The sequence below is a fragment of the Haliotis asinina genome, chromosome 2 (assembly GCF_037392515.1).
Source record: "Haliotis asinina isolate JCU_RB_2024 chromosome 2, JCU_Hal_asi_v2, whole genome shotgun sequence".
Classification (NCBI taxonomy): Eukaryota; Metazoa; Mollusca; class Gastropoda; order Lepetellida; family Haliotidae; genus Haliotis; species Haliotis asinina.
Genome location: NC_090281.1, coordinates 16,879,420 through 16,890,669, shown reverse-complemented (window position 1 = coordinate 16,890,669; position 11,250 = coordinate 16,879,420). Strand labels below are relative to the sequence as shown.

General features: G+C 39.6%; 1 protein-coding gene across 3 annotated transcripts in view; it reads right to left on the bottom strand.

Annotated features, from left to right (window-relative positions):
- LOC137273317 (uncharacterized) overlaps positions 1-5,865 on the bottom strand; it is a 105,751-nt gene extending 99,886 nt beyond the window's left edge. For 2 of the 3 annotated variants that reach the window (XM_067805893.1, XM_067805894.1), the window contains exons 1-2: positions 5,519-5,556; positions 3,069-3,160 (exon numbers count right to left, since the gene is read on the bottom strand). The gene's annotated coding sequence lies outside the window, so the exon portion shown is untranslated. Of the gene's footprint in view, positions 1-3,068; positions 3,161-5,518; positions 5,557-5,794 lie in introns of those variants that run through there. The other variant, XM_067805896.1, reaches the window with a different exon arrangement.
- Between the last annotated feature and the right edge of the window lie 5,385 nt (positions 5,866-11,250).

Below are 11,250 nucleotides of genomic sequence, written 5' to 3'. Positions count from 1 at the left end.
CTACTCAACCACATTCAAAAGATGAAGACAAAATGTCGCAACATGACAGATTAATAATGGTTATCTGAACAAACACAATTAAAATCAAAGACACCTAATTTTTCCAATAAAACAACTTTAAATTTGTCTATGTAAACGCATTTTCTTTACATATTTTGAGTTACAGTTTTCTCGAACCAGTAAATACAATTTCACAGAATGATTTAACTGTTTACCAATCTACATATATACAAACCAAGGCAGCCAGGTATTATGATCATTATTCTGTTGTACTGTTGGGTGGGGGGATGTTGGTTGGGTAGCCTAGTGGCTAAAGCATTTGCTCATCAACCCTGGTTTGATTCCCCACATGGGTACAATGTGTGAAGCCCATTTCTGGTGTCCCCTCTCCATGATATTGTTGGAATACTGCTGATATAAAACTAAACTCACTCATTCACTGTTGTACTGTTAAACCACAGAAACTCTGAGTGACAAACGGAATTTCAACCTTACCATGGAAACAAGAATGAGAATAATGTAAATGCATGTTCCTTTATTTTTTTCTAGGTTTCTTCAAGCATTGCGCTGTGAGTGAAATTCTGGAAATAAATAAGGGAACACTTGTACTTTAATGTCTTCCCTTTATAATTTCTATGAGTATATAAACATACATGTATTTTTTTTATCGTTTAGCTAACTTTAATGTAAAGCCGTTGCCTTTTCACAAAGTCTGTCTCAGTTACAACCTATGACTAATATGAATTTTCATTCTTCTAATAATTTAAAGTAAAATGCAGTTTTCAAACATAGTCGACATTAACCCGTGGCAATGGGACACTGTCTGCCATTGAATCACTATGGACAGAGTTCCCTGACTCTTCTGTTGTCAGTTGTATCCCCTAAAGTCCAGGTTGAATGTCATCATTTTGTCATCATTCTTCATCAACAATTCATTAAAACAGATTATATGAACATAAGAACAAAGCATTCCTCTTCGTGTACTGTATTTCACACTAGTGTAGTTTGTTTTTAATTCAAACATCTGGGTGTGGCTAGTACTTTAAAGCCACACCCTTTTTTATATTCAGGCAGTACTCCAGTCGTAGGTGTGTTCTATGTGTGCACAGCTCACATGTGCCACAAACGTGACAACGACATTCACAGTCTCAAGACAGTGTGCTAGATTTCTCTCTACCTAATCCAGACGTGGAGGATAACTCTCTGTTTCCCAGACACCCAGATAGATCAGCTGAACATACTGCCAACTTCATACATCAATCAGACTCAATGACACTCTTGGGACTCTTTTGTTTCGTTAAAAAAATATGCAGTGTTTCAGTGTACTTGTGTTGTCCTGTTGCAATGGGGTCTTAGAGTGTCATCCAAAAAGGAAATTTTGTTATCAACAATTGACATGAAATGGGACTTAAAGTTGAGTTCAGGAACACTGCACTGTAATATCAGAGTGAGTGAGTGAGTGAGTGAGTGAGTGAGTGAGTGAGTGAGTGAGTGAGTGAGTGAGTGAGTGAGTGAGTGAGTGAGTGGGTGAGTGACATTCAGCACCAACCACCTGGAAGAATATTCTGTGTGTGTTTAATTCACAAAATTTATGTCCAACATCATGGATGTTCAAGGCTTCTATTCAAATACATTCTGAGCAAATCCTGTCTCCTCAGGACTCTGCACTATCATGTCTTATACCACTGTGGCGTGTGTATGTGCACGACTATATCTAATCTAACACCTGTGAATCTCTATAACTGTTGATATACTATTCACTACAAATTACAGCACATACCAATCAGCTAATGCATTTTTATCTGTTGCCATGCTCATGAAATTGGGTGCACTTTAACTTCTTGTGAGCGCTATGGCCACAATGACAGCCTAAGGATTATTGGTCTTTGATTTTGTGATTTTGTGACACAGCATGCCAACAAGAAAGGCCTCCGTCACGATGAATGTGTTTGTGCAGACGCAGTATTGATAACTTCAGACATTTATCAGACAGCAACACAGAAATAGCAACCTCATGAATATATTAATGGAATCGATCATGTTACAGAGGCAGCTTGAGGAAAAACAGCTTACATAGACTGGTGCCAATGCTGGATGATATGAGGTTGATATCACTTTCAGTTACCCCACTGACCCTTATAAAACACATAAAACGACCCATATTTGTGCTTCAGAATGACCAATGAAAAACTCCAGGCCCTTCTTTTTTCTTTCTCCATGCTCTTCAACTGGACAGTAAACAAGCTGGCTCATTGCTAGTTGACACCGTATGGAATTGGGTGTACTACATGAAAACAGGCTTGTTGTCTTGTAAGCTGATATTCATGAAGATGTCACAATGACCTGTATGTGTCATGAAGAACTCTAAACTATGTAGTTAGTGAAGACCTGAATAGTGCATGAAGACCTGTACAGTTTGTTAAGACCTAAATTGTGCATGAATACTTTACAATTAGTGAAGACCTAAATTGTGCATGAATACTTTACAATTAGTGAAGACCTAAATTGTGCATGAATACTTTACAATTAGTGAAAACCTAAATTGTGCATGAATACTTTACAATTAGTGAAGACCTAAATTGTGCATGAATACTTTATAATTAGTGAAGACCTGAATGATGCATGAATACCTGTACAGTTTGTTAAGACCTAAATTGTGCATGAATACTTTACAATTAGTGAAGACCTAAATTGTGCATGAATACTTTACAATTAGTGAAGACCTAAATGGTGCATGAATACTTTACAATTAGTGAAGACCCGAATGGTGCATGTGCACGTGCATGAAGACCTACTTTTGAATGTACGCTAACATGCATGAAGATGTCATCATGACCTGTATGTGGCGTGAAGACCTGTATAGTCAGTGAAGACCTGAATTGTGCTTGAAGACCTACACTTGTCATGTAAGAAGGCATGCATTAAGATGTCATGAGGACCTATACAATGCATGAACACTAGCATAATGCATGAAGACCTTCATAATGCATGATGACATAATCTTGTCATACAATATGACCATCATACTATGCAAGCATCCATGTGAAAATACTACAGACAGTACTTACCTACATATTTCCAGCTGAGTTGTTGAGTGGAAGGTTGGCTCTTAACTGATAGTCTTTGGTGGGCTTCACCTGCCTCTGAATCTCAGAACGTCCTGAAATAACAGCAACATTTCTCAGATTTGTTTTATTCAAATACTTACTGAAACCTAATCATCTATTTCATTTTGTTAAACACTGCACACTGAAAATTCTAGCCCTATGTTGGCAACCTGTTAATCATTCAGTCTGGACTTAATAATCCAGTGATTGACATCATGAGCATCAACTTATGCAACTGCGATATAATGACACACAACATCCAAGTCAGTTAGCCTGATAACCTGAAGACCAGTGAAGGTCCCGGGGTAGAATAGGCCTCCAGCAACCCATGCTTGTTATAAAAGGCGACTAGTTAGCCTGATAACCTGATCCCCTACAGCAGAGGATCCAGGATTTGGGAGAAGGGGTGTGCACATACATCATGAATAGGCATTCAGCAACCCATGCTTGACGCAAAAGGCAACAATGCTTGTCGTGAGAGGTGACCAACGGGATTGGGTTGTCAGGCTTGCTGACTTGGTGATATCATTGGTTCCCAATTGCACAGACTGATGCTCATGCTGTTGATCACTGAATTGTCTAGACTTGATTATTTACAGACCGCCACCTTATAGCTGGAATAAAACTAATCTCACACACTCACATATATCATGAGGTCCAAAGGTTGAAAGAAATGCTTCTTTGGGAAAGGTTTTGTGGGTGTAAGACGGGGGAGGGGACAGTTTGCACCAACCTACTACCCCTCTCTGGATCCGCCCAGCCCAAGATACCTCTTACAACAAACAAGCACAGGTTGCTGAAGACCAATTCTTAATAGGAAATCAATTCTTACACAGCACAGCCAACATCTGACATGTCACAACTGAAAAGTGTTCAACCTTCATATCAGTAATACATCCATACAATATTCATCAGAAAAAAACAAATAGAAAACTCCAGTGTTACAACTTACACTAACAGATAGTATTGATGATGACTCACAGTGACGCTGTGATATATGCCACTGCAGGCTACAGCTTATGCAGCAATCATCAATACAGATGGCAACAACATGCCTCTGTATTGTCACACTTTCACAGACAATGTCAATAAGTCCCAGGAACCAAATCCCTGCACATTTCCCAGCCAGCAGTTTCTTGTCCACAGATGATCAATTCACCCAAATCTACCCCTATCTGTTCAAACCAAAACACACCCATGCACTTCCCCACCCAGTCAGAGATAATCATCATGAAAGCCAATCCCTCACAATCAGAGTGTAAAGTATACTATCACACTCGATGTTGTATAACAGGTTTATACCATACCTATACTCCATATGGCTAGTTTCTATATACAACGTCTAGTGGTTCCCATAACAAATACACTTGAGGGGATCATGCACCACCCATACAGAAATTTATTGAGAAACTGTATGTCATGTTATTCACACTTGTCACAAAGTGATGGTGCAGTTTGCAGATTATTTGCATAAAGACGAATGTTTGCTCCATGTTTATTAGATTCCATGTTAAACTGATATTAAAAAATCAATAAATTGATTTACGCCCATTCCTACACAAAACACTGGTGGGTTTCAAGCAGAGAATGTCCCTAAGATCGATTCAGAAACTGAAACAGAATGAATATTTGCAAAGATGTTTGAGAATAAAAATGGTCTGATTATAATAGGTTATGATCTATATCAGACAGCACAAAAAATTCTGTTAAAACCATACATGAACCTGTGTAATTGTGAGCTGAGTTATGATAGGACAAAATCAGTGTTTTGCATGTCTATTGATCGGTTTACGTACAGCAAGACAGTTCAATGTTTTGCAGGTATATTGATTTGCAAAGGCTTAATAAATCAGTCTGGGAGCATGAGATGCTGGCTTATACACACTAGATGTACATACACGGAACAAGCTTCCTACACAAGAGGCACCTGTCTTATATGCTGATTGCATCTAGTGTCACAAAGAACACCACTGAGGGTGTGGTTAACATGTAAGATGTTTGAGGAAAGGAATTTTCGTTACCATCCTTCTGGGTCAGAGTGTGACACAAAATCTGAAATGACCTTGTCAACTTTAAAAATGTTCTGAAATAACCTGTCTGACTTTAAATAAAATCTTATATTAACAGGATGCTTTAAATAAAATCTGAAATGTCTTTGAGAGCCATTTTAGAAGTTGAGAGGCATTGGTAAAGGAAAAAATGCTTTATGGCTAGTCTTTATTGCATTAAGTGTGATGTTTTAGTGTAGGTACTAACACCATTATAAAGCAAATATAAAATTTCCAGGACACCTTTAAATGTAAATCTTAAATTACCTGGATGACTTTAAATATAAATCTGAAATTACCTGGACGACTTTAAATGTATATCTGAAATTACCTGGATGACTTTGAATATAAATCTGAAATTACCTGGATGTCTTTAACAATCAAAATCCTCCCACCTGATTATTCTGCTGACTGATTAATATCGTGAATACTCCACTCAAGGGTTGACAATAGGTCCGTGCAATGCCATGATAAAATATCCTGATATGTTTGTTGCTGTGGCACAGTTAAGCTGGGTGAAATAAGCACAAGTGATACCTTCTCATTCCAGCAAATCACTTGATGCTATCACAAACACAGTTAAATAAACTGTTCACATTTTCTATCCCAGCGACTCACAGTGACCAGCTGTCCGGTTACCTGCTTGCTGTCCCAACTGTATGACCATCTTGTATAATCCCAACCCTTTCTCCAAAACACCTAGTCCTCAGCTGTCAGCAGTGATGTGTCATCGCCCATCAATCATTACATGCTGTATATTTCACGACTGTTCCACATGGGTGGATAGTGGCAATACAGCTTCCTTGATGGAGACATCATAAACACATAAAACAATTGTTGGGTTAAACAATTGTATTCCCTCCGACCCAGAGCTTCAGGGGGGATTATAGAGCCGTATACCACGTTGCTGGGGAGATGGGTTGATATGCTAATGACATATTGTGTAACAATGAAGATCTGTCTGCACCTAGCCACTTAGTGTCATGATATTACTATGCACTAATTTGTTACACAATGGATTAATAGAACCACAGTGTATAATCGTAATCAGGCTTATCATCTGGAAACCACCATGAAATTGAAAAGTGTTTATAAACTGTATATAATTTCACACATCATTACCACACCACATCAAACAGACAAAAACAGTAACTTAAAAATTATTGAATAAATGACCTAGCAGTTATCAATAAATACTACGGAGAAAACAAATACTGTGCGAATATTGGACAGATGATACACATTACTCTGACAGTTAGAAATTACATGTCATTTTAGGCAAATGATCAAATCGGCACACTAAACAGAACACAAAATTGTTTGTAATTCTAAAACTATTACAAAATATTTTTAATATATCTCACAGGAGGTATTTAACATATTACTGAGAATATTGGACCAGAGACCATATAAAGCTATCTGTGTTACCCTCTGATAGTTGTGACTCCTTTCCTCCTCATCTACAAACCACTTGCATTTATAAAATGATGATAAAACATATCCAGCATCACTAATGAATGAACATACATTGAACAGAAAAAAATGTTTGCACCTGAACTCGAACAAAATATATTGAATGAATTACCTAGTTGTTATTGACACATATTACAGGCTTAAGTAATATTGTGAGAAAGATGGATATATTTTACATTCTCATAGTTCTTAATCCTTAGCTCATCATCTAGAAATCACATGTAATTTAGAAATAAAGACAATTAAACACACGAAACAGAAAACAAAATTTAAAACCTAAAATCATATTGAACATGATTACACAGTGCCATTTAGAAAGTGGTAAAATGTAATATATGTCAAATTTGGATTACACTTTCATAGTAAAGTACAAATTCTAGGACTTTTTTTAGTTGAGTCCCACCTGGGATTTGAACCCGCACCATCAGAGTCAGGCATCTAATCGCCAACACACATTGTCAACCGGCTAGCCCACTCAGCCGTCGCGAGTGCGGTGTAAAACTAACCTCACTAACCCAAACTCAGCCATCGCAACTTCTACAAAAATGGAAGTCGGACAACTGTGTACTTTGTGTACCTCTCTAAGTGTAAATTGGCAAGGCTCCCAAGGCCGAAAACTATGATTACACAATGCCATTTAGAAAGTAGTAAGATGTAACATATGTCATATTTGTGATTACACTTTCTTAGTAAATTACAAGCAGTAGCTGAGCGGGCAAGGCGACTGACTTTGTGTGCTGGTGATTAGGGGACTGACTCTGAGGGTGTGGATTTGAATCCTGGATGGGACTCAACCAAAAATGTACTAGAATTTGTATACTACTAAAAAAAGTATAATTCCAACTATGACATATGTTATATTGAATATGGAGGTATTTAGACATATCACTGAAGAAAGGTATTGTGAGAATACAGAAAATGTGACCCATTTGACCTTAACTCGTTATCTCACCTTCCAGAAACCACAGGTGTGATAATAATGATAAGCCACACATCGGCATCCCAAATGTATTAACACATATTGAACAGAAATAATGTTTGCAATTAAAACCCTACAAAATATTCTGAATACATAAAATGAGAGGTATTTAGACATATTACTACAAAATATTCTGAAAATACGTTGCCTGAGTTACCTTATCATGGTCCCTGCATCTTCATCTAACACATCAAAGTGTCAGCATATGCTAAGGTATCGAGCAACTGCATCAGTAACAACTCTCATGTTGCGTGCAGCGTATTGCATGTCTCTACTGACGATGTTGCAGAGTGAAGATGTAGAAGGTTATTACTGCTGTCTTAGCTCTTACATGATTCAGAGGAAGTTATGTTTAAAGGTCAAGATGTCTGATGGTAATTAAATAATCTTGCTGGAAACCTCCTGTGGTCGGTAACCAACATCCCTATTGTATGTCCCGCTCTAACACACTCAAGGTCAAGCAAGGAAGCTTGCTTCCTTTCACTTATATTTTTTATATCATTAAGTGCAGTTTATTGCTATGGTGTTTTCATAAGTGAAATTTTCTGTATTTGTGCTATGAGGAATGCTAGGTGTGTAGAAATTCTGCAGCCTTATAAGCCTTCCATATGTTTCTTTGCAAAACAGTTTAAGATGTTGAAAATGCATCATCATCATCATCATCATCATCATCATCATCATCATCATCACCTTGCTATTCTGAACTCAGCATCCTTGCATTCATCTTATTTTAGTTCCCATCATCACTCATTATTGGATGAGTGACTGTTGTAATGACATCTCTTTTATATTTTTATATATATATATTTTCTCCTGTTTTCTGTTACAGAAAAGGCAATAGACTTTAAGGTCCTTTACAAGACAACTTGATTGGTCACAGGAAAAACAGGATTAAAAAAAAACAAATCACAAAAACAACACCAAAACACATTCACTCACCAGTTACACTAACAAGTTTCAAATATTGATTGTGAGTTTGTTTAAGTTCAACCTGAATATTTTCTTTTCATTAGGAAGCATGAAGAAAGAATTCAGAGTCATTTAAAATTAGCCAAATCATGATATAGCATCCACTTTTTATAAAACTTATCTTGTTCACTTTTAATGAAACATATATTCTTTTCAGTCAGATACCTATCACCTTAGTCAGCAATATTCCAGTAATACCAAAGAGGAAATCCTGGTTCAGACAAACTAATGGTTGATAGCATAAGCATGCAATGCAATATGATAACCATCAATTAACTGTAACAGGTTCTGCTATGACAAAACCTGAATCTACACAATCCATCACAAATGTATCATCATATTAACATTAACATCTTTAAAACCTTACTTCAAACCATCTCCTCTGATTGCCTTCCTGAAGACTGGCTTTCCTACAACAACCACAAAGACCAACACAGACATGTTTTCACTTTCTGTAAACAATACTAGTGTTTTGTGACATGATATCAGTTGTGTGGAAAACAGTCTAGTATTTATGGGTTGCTAGTCAACCCACCCGTTCTACCTGAGAGACAATACTGCAGGATCGGCAGAGATGGTAATCAATATAGCCAGTATATATAGCATTATATAACCCTGTGTGGGGACTGCTATAAATAGCTGTGACCTTAACCACATTAGTACTGTCAATCCTTATATACACAAGCAGGTATTTGGTTTTACCTGTCAGGATACAAAGTTTGTTTAAGTTTGGGATTATAGGATGCTCTCAGGTAGTTTTTCGTACCACACAATCCTACTGTAGGTTCAAGTAGGTTTAATTTGTAAGTGTTGGAAAGAAATAGGATGTTTTTTTTTTCAAAGGTTGATTGAATGCTTGCATTTGCGGGGTATATGGGGGGTCATAACAATAAGTTGAGGCGCTGATATCAGTTGAGGACAGGGGAGGGGGGTCGAGAAGGGATGTGGGAGTGTGGTATGGTAGGCCACTTGGATGTTGAGGGTGGTGTATGGTAGTGGATTTGGTTCAAGTGTTGGTGGGGCAGGGGGGTCGAGAAGGGATGTGGGAGTGAGGTATGGTAGGCCACTTGGATGTCGAGGGTGGGTGTATGGTTGGGGATTTGGTTCAAGTGTTGGTGGGGCAGGGGGGTCGAGAAGGGATGTGGGAGTGTGGTATGGTAGGCCACTTGGATGTCGAGGGTGGGTGTATGGTTGGGGATTAGGTTCAAGTGTTGGTGGGGCAGGGGGGTGGAGAAGGGATGTGGGAGTATGGTATGGTAGGCCACTTGGATGTTGAGGGTGGGTGTATGGTTGGGGATTTGGTTCAAGTGTTGGTGGGGCAGGGGGGCCGAGAAAGGATGTGGGAGTGTGGTATGGTAGGCCACTTGGATGTTGAGGGTGGGTGTATGGTTGTGGATTTGGTTCAAGTGTTGGTGGGGCAGGGGAGTCGAGAAGGGATGTGGGAGTGTGGTATGGTAGGTCACTTGGATGTTGAGGGTGGGTGTATGGTTGGGGATTTGGTTCAAGTGTTGGTGGGGCAGGGGGGTGGAGAAGGGATGTGGGAGTGTGGTATGGTAGGCCACTTGGATGTTGAGGGTGGGTGTATGGTTGGGGATTTGGTTCAAGTGTTGGTGGGGCAGGGGGGTGGAGAAGGGATGTGGGAGTGTGGTATGGTAGGCCACTTGGATGTCGAGGGTGGGTGTATGGTTGGGGATTTGGTTCTAGTGTTGGTGGGGCAGGGGGGTGGAATGGGGAAATTCTTTTGTGGAAGTATGGGTGGAATTATTGCAGTGTGGGTGGGGTCATAGTTGGTGGGTCTTTGGTGTGTTCGTAGGCCTTTGGTATGTTGGTGGATCTTTGGTGTGTTGGTGGGTCTTTGGTATGTTGGTGGATCTTTGGTGTGTTGGTGAGTCTTTGGTGTGTTGGTGGGTCTTTGGTGTGTTGGTGGGTCTTTGGTGTGTTGGTGAGTCTTTGGTGTGTTGGTGAGTCTTTGGTGTGTTGGTGGGTCTTTGGTGTGTTGGTGAGTCTTTGATGTGCTAGTGGGTCTTTGGTGTGCTAGTGGGTCTTTGCTATGTTGTTGGGTCTTTGCCATGTTGTTGGGTCATTGGTATGTTGTTGGGTCTTTGGTGTGTTGTTGGGTCTTTGGTATGTTGGTGAGTCTTTGGTGTGTTGGTGAGTCTTTGGTGTGTTGGTGGGTCTTTGGTGTGTTGGTGGGTCTTTGCTATGTTGTTGGGTCTTTGCTATGTTGTTGGGTCTTTGGTGTGTTGGTGGGTCTTTGGTGTGCTAGTGGGTCTTTGGTGTGCTAGTGGGTCTTTGGTGTGCTAGTGGGTCTTTGGTATGTTGGTGGGTCTTTGGCATGTTGGTGGGTCTTTGGAGTGTTGGTGGGTCTTTGGTGTGTTGATGGGTCTTTGGTGTGCTAGTGGGTCCTTGGCATGTTGGTGGGTCTTTGGTGTATTGGTGGGTCTTTGGTGTGTTGGTGCGTCTTTGGTGTGTTGTTAGGTCTTTGGTGTGCTAGTGGGTCTTTGGCATGTTGTTGGGTCTTTGGTGTGTTGGTGGGTCTTTGGTGTGTTTTTTTGGTATGTCTTTGGTGTGTTGTTGGGTCTTTGGTGTGCTGTTGGGTCTTTGGCGTGCTAGTGGGTCTTTGGTGCACTGGTGGGTCTTTGGTGTGCTGGTGGGTCTTTCAACTACAGTGTGG